General features: G+C 39.5%; 1 protein-coding gene and 1 long non-coding RNA gene across 5 annotated transcripts in view; one reads left to right on the forward strand and one right to left on the reverse strand.

Annotated features, from left to right (window-relative positions):
• LOC127072786 (uncharacterized) overlaps positions 1-2,785 on the reverse strand; it is a 6,510-nt gene extending 3,725 nt beyond the window's left edge. The window contains exons 1-2 of one of the 2 annotated variants that reach the window (XR_007785588.1): positions 2,212-2,785; positions 738-1,065 (exon numbers count right to left, since the gene is read on the reverse strand). This is a non-coding gene — a long non-coding RNA (uncharacterized LOC127072786). Of the gene's footprint in view, positions 1-737; positions 1,066-2,187 lie in introns of both variants that reach the window. The other variant, XR_007785587.1, reaches the window with a different exon arrangement.
• Positions 1-21,551, forward strand: part of LOC127072773 (neurogenic protein mastermind-like) — a 158,478-nt gene that overhangs the window by 28,423 nt on the left and 108,504 nt on the right. The gene's annotated exons all lie outside the window — the stretch shown is intronic.

Consider the following 21,551-nt stretch of genomic DNA (forward strand, 5'->3'; position numbering starts at 1 on the left):
ATAATGTTCGGACACAAACAATAGGGGACAAAGGAAAGTTACAGCGCGCAAACACGAGTCGTAAAATTGTATCTTCCGATCGTTACCAACTTACAGTGCATTTATATCGTCGAGTAGTAAGCTCGTCGATGTATTAAAAGTAAATATTATTTTAATTTCTCATTAATAGCAAGAGAGAAGGCCGGTAGTCTCGTCGTCTGAGAGATAAGAAAACGTCGGCCTGTGGGAAATAGAAAGTATGCGTGTAGAGATATAAATACCTACATATGTAGGCGAAAAGATGAAAATTCATGGATGAAAGAGACATGGAAGTTTTATAGCGAAATATGGGAAAACAGTGGGTGGTGTTAATAGCGGGAAGGGAGGAGCGGGGAAATGGAAAGCGTAATTATCATTTGTCCTTATTCCGATGTATGACGTTCATTTAAATTTGTTCATTCGAAGATCGAGTAGTCTCGTCGATTTTTCTTGAGATCGAAGTAAAAAGTCGGAGGAGTACATAAGTGGATGCAGGTAAAACATCGCGATCAGAGCGGTCAGTTCGAAGAAGAGTCGTTGAAGAAAGAGGGAAAAAGAAGAAAAGAATGAAGGAGAGAGAGAGAGAGAGAGAGAGAGGCCATCGCAAGGCAAGAATAATGAGATAATGATAATCCGTGGTAAGGCGAGTAGTAAGCGCGGCAACGCGACTGCCGGCCCGTGCTTGCCCCTTTCGCTCCAACTATTTCGTTTCTTCTTACCTTCCACCTCCTCCGTCTTCTCCTCCTCCTCTTGCGCTGTGATTTTCTCCCACCATGACGATTTAACAGAGCACTATTGCCTCCCACTCTTTGGCATGGTCAGCACGATGCCTCGCGTGTGCGCGCGCGCGCGGAATAGAGGGGGAGAGAGAGAGAGAGTCAACCTGTTTTCATCCCTACCACTTTTCCTCCTATCCCTCGACCCCTTCCTCTTCCTTTTACTTCTCCTCCAACTCCTACTCCTCAACAGTGCTCTGTTCGCGCATGCGTACGTCAGGGCGTGCGTGCGTTCGACGACGCTCGTGTGCGCGCTGCTGCGCGCGCGTTCCTGTAATAATAATAAGAAGAGAGCGACTCTATGAGGAACCAACGGCCTCCGACCCGTTCACCCTATGCTAGGTGGAGCCGGTCTGATATTGTACCCTCAGTGGTTCTCATCTGGTAACGTTTGCTATTAAAATTTTATATATCCAATTAATCGTTCAATTTCCCTGTTTATACATTATCGTTGATACATTCGTCGATATTACTGCAATATCACAAACTAAACATTTGTTATATCTTTTCCTCTATATTGACTCTAAAAATTCTTTCCTGGTTATTCTGCGATTTTTCGATATAACATTGGCAATGTCTGTAATCACGGATTTCAATAAGATTTCATTAGAAATTTATTGTGAACTACGTAGTTGATCGTACACGAGTATCGTTAGAAATATTAGAATGTAATGGCAAATTCAATGAAAAATATCTTTGAAGTTAGGATCGACGGATACGTTCGTAGATCAGTTAAGCAAATATGTGATATCACGTTCCCAGAGATTGATAGTTTGAATAAATTTCTGTATTAATGAGAGATGAGCACCGCTGCGGGTGTGACCGTGAACGAAGAGGCAGGAAAGCAAGAGAGCGTTGTGGGGCAGTATCTCTGTCCTCGCCCTCTGCCTTCTCCCGTGCCCTCCCTGCTGCGATTTCTCCTTCCCCGCCCCCACCGTGTTACTCACTCTTTCTCTCTCTCTCTCTCTCTCTCTCTCTCCTCTATCTCTCGTTCGCTCATTCGGCACGAAACGAAGTGGACACTCGGCGAAGCCGAGTCGGGTGGTAGGGATAGTGGGGTGTTGAGGCACGAAAGGGGAAGTTGGCGGTACGCCGATAGCAAAGCTCCAGAGGGATGAGGTGGGGAGAGAGCGTGGAGGTTCGTTTAGGCTTTACGTGCCTCCGAAGAAGAACGGAACGGAACGGAACTTGGCGGTGGGGGTGGGTAGGTCACTCTGGAGATCGCCGAGAGATGACACCACCGCGCCCACACGATCCACCGTGCCGCGCCCGCAGGTGTAATGTACCGACGCTCGCGCGCACAAATACGTGCATAGATGTATATAAGCGCGCACGACACACGCATACGCGTACATACATACATACATGCATATACATATATGTATATACATACAGGCAGACAAACAGACACACGTACACACGAAAAGAGAGGAGGCAGCCACAGCCACGCTCGCGATGCGTGTGCCACCCGTTGCCGCCTTCCGTCTTGCCCTTCTCTCTTCCCCGGCGATCTTCTCGAGTCTCTTTCCTCTGCCCCTCCCTTTCACTCTTCCCTTCCCTTTCACCCTTCTCATCTCATCCTCCTCCTAGTCACGACTCGGCACTCGAGTCGGTCGCGCGCGCGTTCGTGCGCGCGCGCCCCACCCCACTCCATTGGCCGTCGGCCCGCCGGAGATCCTGCGGCCTCGTGTTTGCTCTAGGAATACGAATACGACTACGATTACGCGGCAGCGGCTTGCCGTCACTGGCTGCATGCCGGCAACGTCGCAAATCCTCTCTTTCCCTCTTCCCCTTTATCGCTCTTCCTCCCCACTACTATCCCTATGCTTTCCCTCTCTTCCTCCCTTACTCCCTCCTTTCCATTATCCCCCTCCTGTCCTCCCTCTCTCGCTCTTTTCCTCGCCCCCCTCCTTCCTCTCTCCTTTCTTCCTTCCTTCCTTTGCTATCCGTCCATTCGTCGTCTCCGTCTCGTGCTGTAAGATAGCTGCGCGTTAGCCAGCGTGCGATACCGTCGTTCCATTGCGAGGTATCGTAACGCGCGAATAAGAAGCGATACCGAGCCGCACGCTTCCCCTTCCCCTCCCCTTCTCCCTTCCTCTTCGTCCCACTCTGATTTTGTTTTCTTTCATCCTTTTCCTTGCCTCGGTCCTCGCACTTTCCTCGCGATTTCTCTTATTTTCTAGTTGTACCGATTAGTATCTGTTACTTGTCGTCATAGTTCGTAATATCCTTAGGTCCATCGAGATCGAGCTGGGTAGGAGTACATATTTACCTCTCGCGGCATTTTGTTTTCTTATTCGCCCTAATATCAGATACCCGAAATTTATTAGGGAAGATTTTCTTTATCTCCTTGCGTACTACCACTGATGTTAATAACATGCCTCGCCGAGTAGTCGTTAACTCGTAGGTATCAACCAAGGTGACTTTGCCGTTACACGCGTTATATATTTCTGTGAATATATCTATCAATTTGCACGGTAAACATTAGAGAGATAAAAAGTTGTTCTTTTATCGAAACAAATGATTGTCCATTTCGAGATCAACGTTCGGAATGTTTATTGGATTTATTTGCATTTCTTTGCCTCCTCTCCATTTTATCGTACTGAAGGTTTAATATCGCAAAGTTCAATTCCACTGCGCTTATCAGCCAGTATTTATTCAGCCTCCGAAACGCCGATAATCCTCTGACACTCGTAACATGTAAATTTTCAATAACGTCGCGCAAAATCAATTAGCTTTATAAAAACGATGAGTCCGTTGCGAATTCGTATCGTAATTTCTTGCGAACGAAATCTCGCGAATCATCTCTCGTTCTTCCCTTTTCCGTTCTAATGGATCGTGCCATCGTTGACTTTGTGAAGCTTCTTACACGCCTATCTAACTGCGTTCCATTCTCGATCGTTCTAGATCGACGAAAATGATCGATACTTTTCTACCGAGTCATTTCGTACGATTATGCAACGTTATGTATCAGATACTTTTGATAGATGTTTTCTCAGGGATTAGGAGCTGGTCTAAGCCCTAAGAAAAGTATGTTGTTGTCATTTGCATGGATTAGCACGATTAAATGCTAAGTAACATGTAAATTAATCTGATATATATATTTATAATTTACAAGTGCTACTGTGTAAGTATGTACATACATAAGAACAAATATCACTATTTCTTTCCGTCGGTCTCAATAGATCAGAAATAATTATATCGGGATCGGTTCGAGATTAAGAAAGTCCGATGATCGATAATAAATATTTTTGAGAAACCCGTGAACGTCGTAGCCAAATTCACGAGCCCTTTCGAAATTTTGCGAGCACGATGACTACGTTTGACGTGTCATTTCCGAAGCGAGAGGGTGGATAGGATACGAAGGAAATTCTCATGGCAGATTTCCAATATCGGAGTCCGGGTGGCAGCCCTATTGCCGGCACATCCTATCGGCCATTACGAGACTCGCGGTATTTGGCCCACGGCTCGATATTACGCCTTGTACCGCGTTAGCATAAACAAACATCGGATCGAGAAAGGTAGCAACGCGTATATGAACCTGCTGCTCTATCTATCTACGTTCTTCAAACGTTACGAGATGAGAGACGATCTTCCATTTCGATACTGGAAGAGACAATACCCTTCGATCGATTCCTTTCCGAAAATCTTGTCTTTTTGTACGTAAAACTCATCCAAAGTTGTATTAAAATGAAAATAGTTGTAATTAGCACAATCTTATCTAAGATTAAATGGATGAAAGATATGAAAAAAATATTGGTATGTATGTGTGTGTAGAAAATATCTTCACGGATAAATTTCACGCGAAAGTTTTTGTCGAAGTAATCACGAATAGAATTCTCGATGATATCGGTTTGTTACAAAGGTCATTGATCGACAAAATGGAAATAATTCAATGAAGAATTTCGATAGGTCACGTAGAGATGTGAAAGATATTAAAAATATGAAGTGACTGTATTCGTAAGTATATAACCGCCAGTTACACGATTACATATCTATACATATTATGTGTCGAATGTGAGCTTGGACGTATTTATGTTTGTGTCTGTATACATATACGCATACACGCTCATACACATATATAAAATATTTATAAATATATATATACATACATATTTATGTATATATATCATAGATATATAGGTACTGGTCGAAATTAAACCGGATTTCACGGGGGATTAAATGGTATTTGACGAGCTATACGAGGATGTGCGACGGGGCTCCCTCTGTTTTGAATTTGGGCGTGAACGTGACAGTTGGTTTATACGATTTTCGGATTGATGGGCTCACCGCGCGAAATACCAGGAAATTACGAAAATAATTATTATCCGCGAGGTGGTATACTGGCGTAGTGGCGTAGAGCTCGCGAGGCTGTTTCGATCGCGGATATTAACCGAGCGTAGAATTATTGGCTCGTACATACTCGCGATGCTTTTTCGAGTGGTCGCGAGGGGTGCGTCGATGAGGAACGGGGCGGAGGAGGGGATAGGAATTTGCGCTCGTTCGTTTCCGCGAGTAACATTTTTTCGACGAATACAAAGGCGTGTACCGTTCGATGAGATAGGTAGTTATACGCGGTGTCGTGCGATTTGACCTTTTTACAGTAGTACGGAGAGTCGATGTGGTTTCGACGAGAGATCAAAGTCGACCCGACGATGTGCTCTAATGGATTTGGAGAAACCTAGGTCCAACGATCCAACAAAAACGATTTCTTATTGATCCTGAAACGTTTGTTTCCAGAACCATCGGTGCACCGTATGATAGTTTAATAATGAACTTTCTACTAATGGTTTCTACGAAGAAAATATGATAGAAGCGGACTGTCGCGGACCTATCGCGGTCTTTATTATTTGACGTGAGAACGTTTAATCGCGTTTACGTTGAACACTGAAGCTGATCAAGGGATTTCATTAATAGCCTCGCGGTCGTATAGACCAACTGCCATTCGCGTGCTCATCGACGAAGATTCACGGACGTATCGAATAGAGAGGAGCGGCATATTGCGTCGGTGGTGATGGCGATGGCGATGGCGACGGTGTATCGTCGGTGAATCGTTGCCGAAGCGATATCCGCGTGGCCGATTCCGGACGATCTCGCCGCCGCCAGCGTAAGCGATGCATCAGCCTCGGCTGACCAATCCCAATAATTTACGATTATCGATCGAGCGGCCGGTGTTCAAATTTGCTAATTACGCAATAATTATACGGCCTACATTAGATGGCAGAGTCTAGCGTACAGAGCCAGCGGTAGTAGTGGTGATGGTGGTGGTGCTGATGGTGGTGGCGGCGTTGCAAGCATCCGGGGAAACTATCGACCGAGCTAATGCGGAATCATCAACGCTCGAAGCGGGCCAATAGCAAGGCGACCTAGGCGTGTCAATAGTTCATAGCCCCTTCCCGGCCTGAGAATAAATTGACCCGACTGTTCTCGACCTCCAGTCCTCGAACGAACGCATCCGATGTGACTATAGTTTTACGAGCATTGAGTTCTGTTACGAAAAAGACAGAGAGAGCGAGAGAGAGCGAGAGCGAGAGAGAGAGAGAGAGTATGAGGGGGTAGGAGGAGTATCATAGGAAGCGAGAGAGCAAAAGAGTGAGACGGAGAACTGGCAGTGAGTAAAGCGAGAGTAGCGTCGACGTACTTGGTACTCGGTGCAATGGACCACGTCGAGAGCTTGCTGGAACCGAATCTTGGTCTAAGATACATTATGTACACTACTAGTCTGAAGCGTTAATAACTTCGTTATAACATTAGGGCTTCATGGAGTATCTCTGAAATATCTTTGCGAATCGTTTAGTCAGAGGAAGATGTTCGATCGTCTGACGTTCGTCCACGCTAATCGTTTCTTCAAAATTTTGACTCGTCAATGACGTTTCGGTAAAATGATAAAATGAATTTAACAAAATAAAAATCGTATACAGTAACGTGTCGCAAAAACATTATTTTTCCATCATGGTCAAAGTGTAAAGACGGCAACGGTTCTTAAGGCTTTATACAACTGTAACAGTACGTCCTGTAACTGTCATCATCGTGAATCTTCTATTTTAACACGGGTATTCGTTTCTGTTTCAGGTAAGTTCAAAGTTAACGGTACTGTTCGCTACCTCCCATCTTGTCGGACGATTGTCGTGAGTATATGTAAGTACGTATACCTATTCCTCAGAAAGAGAGAGAGAGAGAGAGAGAAAAGAGAGAGACAAAAAGAAATTTCATGCACGACGTTAAATCGCTTCGTAACTCCATAAATCCAAAAGATAGAAACATCTACGATTGAATCTTTACTTCGTAGTTTAGTTTAATCAGACTCGTTATAAAGAAAATAGTTAAGAGGCATAAAATTTGGTTGAACAAAAAAGTTATGGAATATATTATAAACAAATTGCCGAGCCAGAGGGAAATTACATTCCCCTTTACTCCCTTTTTTAATCTCAGTGGATTTACGAAATGCGGGAAGCGTTGAGCTAGCGGAGCACGTAGTCGCATAAATTGGCTCTCCTCGCTGAGAGAAGAATCGCATAGGTTTCTCGTGGTCGACGCCGTCTCGTGAAATAGGCCTCGTCCGTCTCTTTCCGTTTTCTTTGCGACGGACTCTCGTCGTCTTCGTCGTTGCTCGAGGAAGAAAAGGAGGGGAAGGAAGAGGAGGAGGACGGGACGAAGAAGAGGTGAACTAACAGGATCGCAACAAGTGACCGACCACCGCGCCCTCCTTTCATTATTTCCTTCCCCTCTTCTTCGATCTTCCCGCGCCGATCGTTTCCTCCCTCGTCTGATCTTTCTCCTCCTTCTCTATTTATCGATCGTTTGACTCTGTTGTTAGACTTACTCTCAAACCTTTCCTTCTTCTTCTTCTTCTTCTTCTTTTTCTTTTTCTTTTTTCTTCTTTCTTTCTTTCTTCTTTTCTTTTTTTTTTTTTTATACTTTTTTCTTTTTTGTCTCTTTTTATTTCCTTAAGATTCGATAATTTATTGTCGAAGGGCCAGCAAGTTTTATTGGATTCGTGGCGATCTAGATAATGATCTTGCTACCTCGCCTTTGTTTGTTCTATGATAACGCGATAAAAAAGAATGTAAAAGACGAAAAACCTTTTTCATATTTATAATCAATCATGATATACCGCTTGTCAACCAGCGGGTGAACAATTACGTAAAGAGATTTCTCTTGTTCTCGAATGGAAAAATAAAAATAGAATAAACAAACAAACAAACGAATAAACAAATAAACGAATAAAGTAGAATAGAACGTTTAAAATAAAGAAGAAACAAAATGAAAAATAAAAAAAGCAAAAATAAAGAAACAATACAAGGAACGGAGAAAGTGGATTGCATAAATCTCTTATCGATTCATTTTGAGAATCTTCTGGTAACCAGAAGGAAATACGAGAATACGGATAATTAGTATCTTCGTTTGATTCCTTGATCGTTAAGTTCAATTTTCGAGAACGAAGTGAAGAAAATAGAATCGATGCTTCGTAATATCTCGTTGCAATATCGCATAAAGGAATTTCGTAAGGCAAAGTGAGAGGAACGATAAAACGGTGAGCGGGTCCGATCGTCCGGTTACCAAAAGAATTTCGTAGAAATTCGAACGGTCGTTTCACTCTTCTGCCGTCCTCGCAAAAATTGGGCAACTTTTAGTAGGAGATCGATGGTTGGTACGATCGGTACGCAGAATATAACGACGATTTGGTACTATGCGGCATCGGCAGCGAGCCGTTGCGTAACGGTGTCACGTAATAACAACGATTCGACCTTCTCCTGTAGTTCGTAACCACCCACCTTCTACTCCCTCTCTCTCTTTCTCCCTCTCTCCCTCTCCCTCTGTCCCTCTCTCTCTCTCTCTCTCTCTCTCTCTTTTTCTCCCTCCTTCTCCGTCTCTTTCTCTCTCTCTCTCACTCCTGTTCGATCTTTTTTCTTGCCTTGCACCTCGAAGCACCGCTGCTAGGTATAGTTACGTTCTAGAAATCCAAAACGTTTCTTCTCGAAACTGTCCAAGTGCCTGTAGATGTAAATTCACCCTTTTGTGAAACTAAATAGCTGAAAAGAGAGAGAGAGAGAGAAAGAGAAAGAGATAGAGAGAAAAAGAGAGAGAAAGAAAGGATGATGAGATTTATTGGCTGAGATTTTTTTTTCTCCTTTTTGATTAATAGATATATTCTTCTTTTTGCTTTTCTCAAGGTCTTCTTTAGGTTCTTTTGACCAATACATTTTAATTTATATATATGTGTGATCGGAACTGAATGATCGTCTATTTCAAAAGCCGTTGTGAAGGACCTTCGAAACAAGTTGGAAAATTTCATTGAAACGCACGAATCTCATAAAAGAAAAAAAAAAAGAATTTCATTCTGAAGGATAAATGCACCGTTACTCTTATGCCGTTAGAAACGTGCATTCTCATCGAATCATTTGCATTGTACTTTGTCGCGTTCGAACGCTTACCATAATGTTTTCTCCTTACGCAATTATCTTTTGTAAAGGAACTTATCTCGCGAGAAACTTACGTCGAACGTTCGTGCGATTTTACAAGCTTTCGTAAAACGCACAAGCAAGTTGTTCAACAGCAAAACTATTTTGAAGAGAATGGGAGAAGAGTGGAACCCTAGAGTGGATTTTTATGAGAATCAATTAATCTTTACGAGATTCGTTTTCATCGTTTTTAGAAATATAAAGAAGAGAAACCGATGAGAATATATATATATATATATATATATATAATATGTATGTATGAATGTATGTATTTATATATATTTATATATATTTATGAAATGATTAGTTATTCGTCGTCGATCATCGAATATTCTCTCATCGCAATACTTCTCAACATCTTTCGTTATGTCTATATTATTATGTAATAATTCAACTAGAGAAACAATAGGAAATTACGAGAATATCTAGTAAGGTGTATTTGACGTATTCTTGATATAGCTATCTCCTGCTTTTATTCTTATTTCGAAACTCGATTATATAATTTATTCACTTAATTGAAAACATTATATCACGTCTATTCCTGCGATCTCGTTCGTCAATAATTGCAGATTGAAAGAGGTAATAACGATTTAATATTCCAAAAAGATAGGACATTAAAATACAATTAAAATATTTTTATGAAAGTATTTCATTCGTATAACAGTATACATGCATATATATATATATATATATATATATCTACACACACATATATTTATTAATTAAATAATAAGTAGATATTTGGTTATACAAACATTTCATTTGATTTATTGAAATTTTGATTGGTCAATATTCCAATTATAAATTTATTTTAATTTTACGGATGAAAAATTAATCGATACTGTATTCTAAACTATTAAATCATCGAAGACTATCCAGTGTTCATTTTCGTTCGTATCATCCCTGTCCTTGGTACCGTCTCACAGCATCATCGTCGTCGATCGAAGTCGAAGTCGAGAAATGCCTGAAGGCTTTTGCCTAGGACAGTACTCCGACCTTCCCTTCTCTCCAGCGGCAGCGCGTAACAACGCGATAAGTATAGCGACCGAGTCGAGTACCGTCCTGCGAGATAGGCTCGGTAGGATACCTCCCAAGTAAATCCGTCTGAACTATGTACAGTGAAAAGCAATAACAGCGTCTAGTTATATTTAATAATTTATTCGAATTTTCTTTTCCCCTTTTATATATATATATATATTTTGTTTAATAGATTTCTTTTTTTTTTTTTAAGTAAAAATTTAACAAAAATCAGTATCGTTTTGTACGATCACTTATAATCGTGATATATAAATGTGTTTAAGCGAGAGAATAATATTATATATATATGTGTGTGTGATTTATTTATTAATAATTTAATTATTAAATAATTTCCCGAATATTCTTTTTCCCCTTTTATATATTTACATATGTATATACACACACACACACACATATATATATATATATATATATTTTTTTTTTTCGTTCAATGGATCCGTTTCTTCTTAAATAAAAATTTAATCAAAGATTACTGACAAAATACTCGACAAAATTTGTTATAATTAGATACGATCTAATTAAAAATGCATGTTTTTTTTTCTTTTTTCTAGAAAATATATAATCAGGAAATCACGGCAAAAATCTAAGAGGTATTCCCCGTATGCACTATTATTGCTTCTCACTGTACGTTGGGGAAAGGATACGTGGAAAGATAGCGGTAGGCTCCCTCCCTCTTTCCCCCTCTCTCACTAGGCTCGCATCCTTTCATCTCTTTCTTCGCATCTGCATTCTCCTCGTTTCTCTGCCTCCATCTCCTCCCTTCCACTTTCGTCGTTGGGAGAAGCCACGGACGGGGTTTATAGACGACAAGCCGATGTTGTTCGGTGCAGGTGAGAGAGAACGTTAGAAAGAGAGAGAGAGAGAGAGGGAGAAAGAGAGAGAGAGACTGGAATAGAGAAGGATAGAAAGAGAGAGATAGAGAGAAAGAGAGAGAGAAAGAGAGAGAAAGAGAGATAGAGATAAAAAGAGATAGAAAAAGTTAGAGCACGAGTTGGGTGGGGTTGAAACGCGAAGAGACCTTTGGTGGGGACAGAGAGAAGTACAGAGAGGACTATGGTGTCGTCGTGTGAAGGGGAAAAAAGGGTAGGGATATTGGGAGGAGAAGGTGGGAAGGAGGGAGGAGGATAAGCGAGAATGTGTAAATGCGTGCGCAATACTGCCGAAGGGTGGTACGCGTTTTTACGCGCGCGCGAGCTCGCAAGCGTGGATTTCGCGCGAGTGAGTCAGCTTCCTGCATCGCGAGTCGCCTTCTTCCGTGCATATTGATATTTTTCGATGTAGCTATGTATGTAGGTAGTACGTATAAGCGAGTTTATATGAACGAACTGATCAGAACTAGGACGGAAATATTCTTTCAAGGGAAACTACAGTGTTATTTTTTTTTCGTTTCTTTTTTCTTTTCTTTTCTTTTCTTTTCTTTGCTACTTTTTTTCTTTTATCTATTTGTCGTATAAAACTTATATCGATCGTTCAATCGAATCGTTTAAAGTCGATTTAATCCTAATTTAAATTACCATGAGATAATAGCAATGATTTCTTTTTTTTTTTTTTTTCATTTCATTTATTCTCAAAGATGTCACGAGAGCTCTTTCGATTTGAAATCGATGTGTTAATCAGGTGTTAGTAAATTACGAGATATATAAATATATCTATATCGCGCGCGTTAGAACGTTAGAAGGTATTCGTAAGTTGAATCACATTTTTATTTATTATGTTAGCTCGTTTCGGTAAAGATAAGTGGGAGAAGAAGAGGGCCGCATAACTTCATCGCCCTCTTCGTACGTAAGCGAAACGCGTAAACGCGCCAAATCGTCTCTTAATCGGCGAAAAGATTCTCATAGAATCGACGTGTTTTATCTGATCTAAGCCGTAAATAAATCGAGCGGTTGGCTCGGTACCAATAATCTACGTGTAATCTTAGCTCATAACATTTAGGAAAGCGTTTTCACATCGCGTTAATCATTTGGTAAATGATTTAATGATACGGGAAAATCAAAATTAATTTCTAATTAGTCAAGCACAATTAATGTTCATTACTACGAAATTTATGGATGGATATTTCTATGGATTATTTTTCTTTAATTTATCCATCGATTGGCATCTTTCGTAAGTTATTTTTACATGGCTCTAACGAGTTACTTTTGTCGAATTTTCTTGTAAATCTTCTTTTTGTAATATGAAGATGGTCTCTGTCGTGGGTGTTTAGGCGTGGACGTTAACAAACGATCATAAGAAAAAAAATTTGATGGTACCTACGATACGTCGTATTTTCACGTTCCAACGTGGAGTTAATTGTCGCAAAGAATAGAGGCTTAATTATAGTATGCCAGCCGGTTATTGGGTGCGTGCCCAATAACGTTGTTTCGCCACGTTACCGGGCCAATGGTGCATATTTACGGCTTGCCTATTTTACAAAATGCCACTAGCATGCAACGCTCCAAGCCGAAGTCGCACGCACTCACGCTCGTATTATCATCGTGTATTAACGTTTAACGATCGCCTAACGAAACTACAAGCGTTTTTCGATATTTATTATTCGCGATTAATTAAAATTCGAGTTTTATCACCATGAAAGTATCATTGTGTTTTTACGTGCTCGTAAGTGGGTTAAAAATTTCGATAAATCCATTGTATGTACCGGAAATAATCCTATAAATATAAAAGTTAATTACATTTTTACTTCTACGTTTAACAACGCGTTGTTAAAATCGTGAATGCCCCTCGCGAACGAATGGATATTTTTCTCTTAATCAATTCTTTTGTAATAGCGAACGTTTAATTACTCGATGAAATGAATTAATCTAGACGAAATAGGAAGAACTATACTTTCTTCTTCCTTTTATCTTTTTCCTTTCTTTCTTATTTTTTCTTTCTTTTTTTTTATTTTTTTTATTTTTCCTAGTTTCCAGTCATCGAGTACATCCTTTTCTGTCTGTCATTTTATGTTACTACGAACGAGAATACATAGGTGTATGTACCTACGTTTGCTGTTCTTATCTCTAGAACTGACAAAAAGAGAAACCTCGAAGCATAGGCTCGATAGAAAGGGAAGTAGAGAAAGGTAGATACTTACATAGACAGGTACGAGATGGGAAAAGAAAGAGATAGAAATGCCGGTCCAACCCAACGGGTACCGTTCGTCGAAGGCTTCCAAGATAGCCGCAACAATTTTATTTTCTTGTACCAATGAGCACAGTCGTCGCATCACGAAGGACATTTCCTTCTAGGTACGTACGTCAACCTACGTACATGAAGTAATCCCACGAGAAATCGTACAACGAATTCAACGTCCGATCGAATTTTTCGAATACGAGCTACGAATTTCTCGGTTTCTACGCGATTTTTATAGATTCCTCGCGCGGATAGTTCGAGTCTCCTCGTCCGATCAAACGTCGACCTTTTCCACTTACGACAACGAGAGATCGCATCGAGTTTAACCGAGAAAATTTTCGTTATTTCTCGATCGAATCGACGAATGGACGACCGAAGAAAAGAAAGAAAGAAAAAGAAAACAAAAAATTACTTTGGAAACTTATTAAAGTTTATTGGCAGTGGTCTTAGTTCATAATTTTATTCCAGGAATTCCTTTAAACATTATTATAGCTTATATCGATCAAACAAACTCGAAAGGCGTACACGTCGATATCTCTTCCGACGTGTTCTACATTTGTGTCACCAAATTCGTAATACCTACGTCGCGTCGCTTACAAGATGTAAAATCGTTATCATCGGTTATTTCGTGTATAGGTATTAGAAAAGAATTTCTGGGACGATTCACGCTCGAAAATACGTGTATTCGTTATAGTATAATTTACTACGAATTATTACTGTCGAATCTCTCTTACGTTTAAAAATGAATACCGTTTAATCTCTCATATGAAAGAAATCTAAAAGAGAAGAAAATTAATGGACGTAATAAAGGAAGAAAAGAAAAGACACAATTTTTCCTTAGAATACGTTTGTAAAAGTTGTTCATTGGTTTTAAAAATATGATCGACGTTCATTCCTTTTGCCCTACATTTTACCATTACGTATAGATATATTTTTCGATAGGATCTACATACGTACATACGTACATACATACATACATACATACGTACGTACATATACTCGTTTCGAATATACCCAGCACTCTCTTCTCTTTCTCTCTCTCTCTCTCGTTCTCCACTTTTGCAGCCTCTTTTACGGTAGCTCGTAAGTTCCGCCATCACCGTGCCTTGACGTTCGGCCATGAAATATTTGACTTGACGGATGCATTTTCATAATGGGGTCTCCTCTCCTCTCTCTCTCTCTCTCTCTCTCTCCTCTCTCTCTCTCTCTCTCTCTCTTTCTCGCTTTACGGCAAGTCTCGAAGCCGAATGGAGAGCAGCTACGATGCACCATCCCGATGGATATTTTATGGAGCCGTCTATGAGTGTTCACCTGGTTGCCATACTTCGCAGCTAGATACTACCAGGTCACAGTCTCCACTACCCTCTTTCGCATAGACACACCCTCTCTCTCTCTCTCTCTCTCTCTTTCTCATTCACTCTCTCTTTTCGTCTTCGTTTGCTACCCCTCGTCTACGTAATCTAATAAAAGTTATCGTGCTGCCGGAACAGTTTTCTCATTTTATCTTTTAACGTCACATATATTTTCAACAATGTCACGATATCACAGGTACGGTCAAATAACTTCCGATCATTGTTACATATCATTTTTTTTTCCTTTTTGTTTTTTTTCCTCATAAAAAACTCCAACGAGGAAAGAGAGTTGTATTTTTGAAAGATAAATAAGTATATATACGCAGCAGCAGCTCGAAGTTCGAGCTCGAGGAAGTTTGAACTGGTAATTTATTAATATTGCAAATGTGGTTGTTAATAGTCTTCCTGTAGAATTTTTTCATATGACTTTTTAGAGAGGTAACGTATAACTGGAGTATCGATTTTGTTCGGGTACGTCTGAAGCGAATCAATGTTCCTTCTCTTTCTCTTCCGATAGCTTCCTCCCCTTTTTCTTTTTTCTCAGCTAGTAGATTTTAGCACGTGGAAGCACAAGCGGTATGCCACACGACGCATAAACTGCCTTCAAAATGTAGTACGATCTCAAGACAGCTGCAACGAGTAATCCGATAACGCAGGTGCAGCGAGTCGATGACATCGATGATTATATTAATATGCAAGAATCGTTGTAAAATGTGAAAAAAGAGAAAAAAGTAGATATTCGGCCTGTCGTACCTTTTTCAATTCTTAATGTTTACGAAAGAAAAAAAAATAACGCGTTAAAATTTTCTATGCTCGTATCGATTTTATCACTTTGTTGAATTCATTTTATAAATGTAAAAAATGTGCAAGAAAGTGGTCCCTATGTATATGTTACTCTTAAAAAGAATCGTTAGATAAACTAGAAAATTGCCTGACTAGTTCGTTTCGTTCTGTTTTTTCTTTTTTTTTATGCTAAATTGTAACGGGATAAAGGACCGCTTCACTAGTAACTATTTACGGATCTAAACTCAGAAACTAGAATGAACACCTGGAGGTTCATCAAAATTCGGTATATTTTCTATTTGCATAGCATGTAAATTTAGAAATTTAATTAAGTTTTTATATGATAACTTTTGACGCGATATTACTACACTGTTTTTCTTTCGATATATAAATAACTTTTCGTTCGAATATATACGTATGTACCTGATCAGGATCCGATTCATAAATTATTAAACCACGAATTTTCCTTTCCTTTCTTTTTTCGAGAGAAGAAAAGAGTGAAATAAGCCGGACACGCTAATGGCACCCGATTCGTTCGTTGGATTCAGTCAGGAAGTCGTTCGAAAGGATAAAAGCATCGAAGACGTCGTTAAACGGAGGTGAAGGGTCAAACAAACACACGGATCCGTTTCGACGGTTCACCTGGCGGTGCAACTTAACCGCGTCATTAGAATTCCTCGTTAGGGCCTGTGTCCCGATCCGTGAGAGTTGTCGGTTTTAAGGTTGCCCGGATTTACGATGATAATTTTGCATTCTCGATTTCAACCGCGATTTCAAGCGTTTCTTGGTAAGGAATCGAGGAGAAAGGCGAATCATTAAGACAAATTGATAATCAATTCGCTCATTAATTTCAACGTTATTCTCGATCTGACTCCCTTTTGTAAATAAATTAAAGAAAAGATTCGAAGGTAAAAAAAGGAGGAGATTAACTTACGAAATTGTTTCGGTAAATTCGAGAAAGAAACTAGATAGATAAGCAAAAATGTGTAGCATTTCTCTTTATCTCTTTGTTTCTCCTCTATCTTTTTTTTTTTTTTTATTTTTTTCGCGTTAAAAGAAAATTCTTCTACGAAATAACATTTTGGTTCGCGAGCTTGGAGAAGCCAAGCGTGTCGACGAGCGAACGTTGCATCTCATCGTCCCAAAATCTCTCTCTCTCTCTCTCTCTCCCCCCTTTTTCTTTCTCATCCACACATGCAATACTGTCTCTTGTCCGCGAACAGAGACAGACAGAAAAAACTGGACGAAGGGTTGGAGGGAGGAGGATTACAAAAAAAAGAAGGAGAGAGAGAGAGAGAAAGCGTCGCCCACGCCAGGAGCAGTGGCGTAACGGAACGTGGTGGGGTAGAATGGGGTTGAAAAATAAAGAGGAAAAAAAGGAGAGAGAGAGAGAGAGAGAGAGAGATAGAGAGAGAGAGAGAGAGGAGTCTAGAAGGGAAGAGGACTGGAATGACGGTGAAGCTGGGGCGACTGATGGGAGGAGAGGGAGGGCTAGCAAAGCCTCGAAGTTCGGAGCATCGGGAAAGTACACGGAGATGATGGTGGTGTGTATGCGCGCACACGCGAGCTTGGCTAAAAATAAAACGTGCCCAATTTCGCCTGGCAAATCGTTACGAGGTCCTCGTTGTTGTTTGTCTCGCCGCTTCGGTGCAGTCTCTCGTTCAATTTTCATTACTACGATTTGTTTCGGAATGTATTCGCCGAGTGAAAAAAGCCTATGCCGCGTGGCACGCCTCTACAACCAACGAATCGACCAACAACCTTCTCACCTCTCCTCTCCTCTCCACCACACCTTTTTCCCTCTTTCTCGCGCTATTCTCTCATTCGTCCAAACTTATCGTATTTCTGTCTTTGGTCCTTTGGATAAAGAGATCGTTTATTCTCTCTCTCTCTCTCTCTCTCTCTCTCTTTTTTCTGTTTTGTTTTTCTTTTTTTTTTGTTCTTTTTTTGTTTCGTTTTTTTGACATTCTTATTACGTGCCGATCATTTTATGAGGATTACCTTTCTTTAAGCCGATGCGAATTTCCCTTTGGATCTCAAACGTTGAAAACTATTCGGGACAAATCGGTAGCCATTGTCCAAGATCGTTCGACCGAAATGTTTCATTCGTATTGAACTTTTATGGCTTCGCGTTTATCTAAATTCGACCCGACAAGTCGATCGTACGGCTTGTAAATGCGAGGAAGTGTTGGTTTTACATAGATACTTGGATACGTTCAGTCGCCGTACTCATTTCGTATTTACGACGTTAGGACTGTGGAGGACGGCGACGAAAGAGCGCAATCTGGCTGAGACAAGCCAGTGGACGTTTAAATAGTTATAAAGGACCGGACTCGCAGAGATAGTCGTAAAAACCGTATGAAATGTTGAGCGTTAGAATCCGTTAAGGTCCTTGAAAAGATCATACCGTTTTAGACCACCTTGAGATGATCAACGGAAAAGAAATTTATTTCGTTCTTTTTCTTTCTTTCTTTCTTTCTTTCTATTTTTCTTTTTCTTCTTTTTTTTTCTTTTTAATTTCTAACAAGCACATGAAAATCTACTTCTGTCAATGGACAGCCTTTTAATTAAACATCGTTAATGTAATTTACGATTGGAAACGATAGAAATTTTATACTTATCACTGCATTGTCGTTACGCAATCGTGTCTTATTTGTACATTTTAAAAAGAAAAAACGAGCATATTTCGTTCCATATAATAAATCTATAAGTTCCAGAATAGTAATCAACGCGATAAAACCTAATTTATAGAGAAACAGTATATGGAATAGTTTGATAAGTGGGTTTTTTGTTTCCGAGCTCATTAAACATCATTACTCAAAGTGAAAACAATCCGTAAGCTTCAGAATTGTTCACGCTATCCGACACTCGACGAATTCCCCTTTCTTCGATACACTTTCTTCGCTGATCTCTGTGAAAGTCGAGAGTTGATCACGATCGTGGACTCTCTACAGAAGAAATAGAACCGTCGAGAGAATGTTCGAAGATATTTACTAAATTAAAAGATAGCTCGGAAGTTATTTAAAATTTTCTTTCTTTCGATTTCGATAGAGTATAGTCAACATTTTGGATTCTAATGTTAGCAGAGGAATCTGCGCAAAAGGTAGATATATGAGAAGAGGTAAAGGCGTACATAGGCATCGAGTATATAACCATCCTGAGTCAAGGGGAAAGTTGTACTATAATGTAGGAGTCCTGGATCAGAGTAGGTATCCACCTTCTAGCTCGTGGCTATGTATACATAGGTAGATATATACTAGCTATGTTCAAGTATATGACTATAGACCGATATATGTTTCTATGTGTTTCATAGTTATATATACATACGCACGTTTCGTATATATAACTATGAATACACACAGACACACACACATATAATATATATATACACATATATGTATACATATATATATATGTATGTATATATGTACGTAGACATGTATCTGTATATATATAAATATATATGTGTATATATATATGTGTATATATATATGTATATGTACATATGTATGTATGTATTTAGCTTCTCGACCGAACAAGCAAGCTACCTTCTTAGAGTTAGGAGTAAGTATAGAATGGAAATTATTCTAGTGAGCAAGGAAAGACGAAAGGAATAGTAAGGAACTCTGGATACGCCTTGTATATGAGAGAAAAAGAGAGGGAAATATTCAGGGCGTGCCGAAGTAGATCGTTTTATGCGATCGAACGATACCTGTATTTTCTGTGTGCTTGCGCGAACATTTACATAGGTCTGGCGTTAATGTAATTTAACTTTGTAAGGAAAGGATCTAAACTTTGAAACACTGTCTACGTTTCCACCTGCTTCAGGATATTCAAAGGCAGGTGTTTCATCGAGGATCATTCGCGAAATCGAGACTGTCAAATCAAAAGTACGATCAGATTTACTTTATCTCAAAGTCAAGAGGGATGAGAAATCTCGACTATAGGGATAAAATGATTCGTTTTCTCTTATTACCTGTATCAGTTACAATTAAAGCGATTATTGTAACTCTCTCTCTCTCTCTCTCTTTTTTCGTTAATCTGATTCTTACGCGTAATAATACATATAACGAAGATTTTATTACATTTAGAGATTACGATCATCGTTCTGTTAATTTATATTATCAAATAACAATTGAAGCCTAAAATGTATTTATGATATTTAAATAACATTACCACTACCACCATCAACAACAACAACAACAACAACAACAACAACAACAACAATAATAATAATAATAATAATAGTAATAATAAACACTTAATATCTTTTAATTAAAGAAACGTAGCTTAGGAAATAACGAAATAATATTTATAAAGCATCGAAAAGCCAAAGAGAAGTGGCGCATGTCTGGAAGTCGTTCGAAATCTCGAGTCTCTCGAGAACAGGAGAGGGTAGATTTGGTGTGCACGTCACCTACAATTAGAAGGACCGTTGCCACGCGGTAACGTGCCACCACACGCGCCCGTCTACACCCTGTATTTCGCTGCTATGCTGCTTAGTACTGTTCACCCGAGTGCAGGCAATTTCGGCTTTGTCATGGTAATTTCCCGCTCGCTCGAAATAACATGACGACGACGACGACGACGTCGACGACGACGACGACGACGATGACGACGACGACGATGACGACGACGACGATGACGACGACGACGATGACGACGACGACGATGACGACGACGATGGTGGCCAACCCGTTGTGGAAATTGCAGCAGAAAAATTTCGGCGATCCTTTTGTTCCACTTTAACTTATTTTCCGATTCTTCCTATAATTTGAAAAATAATCAAAACGAGTTGTCTTCCTTTTTTGAGGCTGTTACGATCATAATTTTCTTGTGACATCTTTTCTTAAATCAACTCATTATACACAATCATTGGCAATCACGATAATCGCATATAATTGCTTTTCGTATCTTTGAATATATATATATGTATATGTATTTTTTCTTTTCTTTTTCTTAAATATAAGTTAAACATATTCTCTTCGGTTTTTGTACGAAATTTGGTATTTCCTTTTAAAATGTATTGCAATTTATCAAAATACTAGTATTACATCGTTGAATGTATATAACTTATGCAAACCTACATGTATATGTAAGATCAAAAGAATTCTTATTTACATTGATCGATAATTGTGTCGGTAAAACGTATGAAAGACGTAATAAGTATAGATCTTCCCGATCGTGTGTAAGGGTGGTTCTGTTGATTACTGTGTAGAAACGTGTCTTTGCTGGATCAAAAGATATAAACTATAATTTCATTCAAGAATCAACGATATATGAATATCCTTTGATATTGAAATCCAACATTTTTCTTTTCTACATGAATAGTCCCTGATAGTTGAAGAATAGCAAGAAATTGATTAAAATTTATATAGAATAACAGGATTCTATATCGGTATAAATAATTTATTTCATCGTAAAAAATCTTCTCTTAATGATTTAGATAGATTTTATGTTTCATTGAAAATTCATTGCAGATTTAAGATAAATTAAAGCGAACAAAAAAGAAATAAAATAAGAAAAACGAAAAGAAAAGAAAGGAATAACTTCGTTCGTGAAAAAGTATCGATATTTAGAAACGATAATAGAATAAAAGAAAACAAATATTTTCGTTGAAACAAAAGCTGTCACTATCATAGAAAGTCATTCTAGAAATTCATTCATCCATAAGCCGGAGCCAAAGTCGAACAGATTTCGAATAAAAGGTGGAAAGACAACGACGTATGACGTGGCATACTCGTGAAACGCGTTGTAGTTTTCTTTTTCCTTCTTTTCCTTTTCGACGATGTCCTGGCGCGAACACGCGTTCGACGTCGACGATAAGGGATCGATATGTGCCCTAGACACGGCAGTCTCCTCCTCGTCTCCTACTCGACTAAAAACTGCGCAGCCGCCATCATATCGCGCTCTGCCTTCAAAAATGTTCGCGCATTGAACCGTAAAAATTGCTTTTACTATTTTCTACTGAACGACGATAAAATAAGATAAAGTTTAGAACGAGAGTAAAG

The sequence above is a fragment of the Vespula vulgaris genome, chromosome 2 (genome assembly GCF_905475345.1).
Source record: "Vespula vulgaris chromosome 2, iyVesVulg1.1, whole genome shotgun sequence".
Classification (NCBI taxonomy): Eukaryota; Metazoa; Arthropoda; class Insecta; order Hymenoptera; family Vespidae; genus Vespula; species Vespula vulgaris.